The sequence below is a fragment of the Pollachius pollachius genome (genome assembly GCF_949987615.1).
Source record: "Pollachius pollachius genome assembly, chromosome: 15".
Lineage (NCBI taxonomy): Eukaryota > Metazoa > Chordata > Actinopteri > Gadiformes > Gadidae > Pollachius > Pollachius pollachius.
Genome location: NC_136948.1, coordinates 14629829 through 14632246, shown reverse-complemented (window position 1 = coordinate 14632246; position 2418 = coordinate 14629829).

Genomic DNA, 2418 nt, shown 5'->3' with positions numbered 1-2418 from the left:
TTGGGTCTACACTGTTTTATATTGGAGATAAGCGCCATTGTTGGTTCGATACATTTCAGTTGACCGCAAAAGACTTCACAAATTACTGAAAATAACTATATCAATGGAAACAAACACACACACACACACACCTTGGTCTTCAAGCCAAAGCATTAAAAACCGCTGTGATCTTTTTATATGTCTAAACCTTTTCTATCACAACTAAATGTTGTTTTTAATGCTGTAATCGCAGTCTTCTGTGAACAGAACAATTATTCCTCGCTAATGAAGGAATGCCCATTGCCCACCCTCCTGGGAGTTCTGGAGCTGCAATCCATATCAAACCACAAACCACGCACATCTCATCTGCCTCTCATAATTCAAACCATCAAGAAAGATTTATTCAGCTTTCAGCAATATTTCTGTTTCTTCTCAAGCCAGAAGAAACAAATCTGCAACTTAAAAGGTGTGTGTTTACACTTATCTAGAATTTCATGTATTATCGGTTGTGAAATCTTGAATCTTCCAACTCACACAGGTTTTTGGATATTGATCTATCAGTCAATACTGTATAACGCAATGCATTGACTGATAGAATATGACAATATCGCATATGCTATTATTTATCCGATGAGAAAAAAAACTCAAAATAGAAGCTAGTGAAGGCAGATGAAAAAAATGCTGTACACAACTTGCTGATATTCCCCATAGATGTGATATTGCCACGTCTAAAGGTAAGTGATTTAGAGTGTTTTGAAGTCACTAAGTCAACACTAAAATATATAGGTGTGACTTAAATTGACTTCAATCCAAAAAAGAGGATATCCTTTATGGAAGTAAAACTGTGCCATCGGATTTTGAAAATAAAAAGCCATTGAATTCTAAGCACTGAATATTTATGCATTGAAATAAGGTATCTGGATTTTTTCCCTATGATTTAACTCTTACAATTTTTAATAAATCCTATTCAGCTTTATTTTTGAATGTTCAAAATTCAAAATCAAATATTCAACGTTACAAAATTCAACGTAAATATTTTCAACGTCCCCAAATTCAACATGCCAAATTCAGCTGCAAAATTCTATGTCTGAAAATTAAGTGTTAACATCCGGGGACCCAAGGAAGAGCAATCGATCCTAGATGCTAGGTCGCGGTCAAGCAAGGAGAGCGGGAATAAGAGCGTCACTCGATTCTTCTTTTTTGATACAAACGTTAATTCTAAACAGCATTTTACACAGTAGCCTATAATATGAAATGCTCAAAGGTAAATTAACGTCATTAAACACTGACTAGCTTTTTATGGGGAGAGAAGCAACGGTGGTTAACCTTACTAAACGCCCTATCCATTGTATCGGTCTATAAAATACTAATCAAATCAAATCAAATGTATCTATCAAGCAAATTTAATAACAAGGTGAGGGGGGGGATCTTATGTTTTATTTATGTTTTTACTGCAGTATGAAGTAAACGAACTAATGCCTGTATGTGAAGTGTGTGTGTGATTGCAGTGACTTGGCTGGATTTACATGCAACGTAAGAGTAATTGTAGTGGGTCAAGCCAAATTTATTAGGGCACCAACTTGGGGCAATCCGCCGAGGACACTTTGCCTACGTTTGGTGTGATGCTGGGGCGATCTGTGATGTGATGCTGAAGCCCGCTGCCCACTGTGGAACGAGAGCGCAGAGCCGACAGTATTGCGCAACTGAAGGGGCAGCAGTCTGTAGTTCCAGTGGAAGCACGGCATGCCTAGGGAAGAGGCACCCGACAGCAACCTGCTTTTAATTTGTCATCCTCATATCTGTATCATGTCACTCGGTGCGGAATAGTGTTGGCTCTGCGCGCTCGTTGCGCTCTTGTTATGCCACCACAGAGGCATATCAACCGTTTTGCTCCAGCCACTTAACGTGCATCCGGTGTCACAAAAAGAATACCCCTAATCCGAGTGATCGATGACGATATAACGTTAAATTTTAAGCTTGGGCATGTTTCGGCACGTGAACGACTTCATGCCTGCCTACGCTTCAAACTCGTGCATGTTGCAGAAAATGTGCAACAGCCCCCCCATTGGGTCACACTGTTCGGTGGCTTCTCTCACCATAAAAAAGCTACAGTCAGTGTTTAATGACGTTGATTTACCTTTGAGCATTTCCTATTATAGGCTACTCTGTAAAATGCTGTTTAGAATTAACGTTTGTATCCAGAAAGAAAGAACCAGCTAGTGACCTCTCATTCCCGCTCTCCTTTCTTGAGCACGATCTAGCATCTAGGATCGATTGCTCTTCCTTCGATCCCTGGATGTTAACACTGAATTTCCAGACATTGAATTTTGCAGCTGAATTTGGCATGTTGAATATTTGATTTTGATTTTTTTAACATTGAAAAATAAAGCTGAATGTGCTATACTGCTTAGAATTCAGTGGCTTTTTATTTTCAAAATC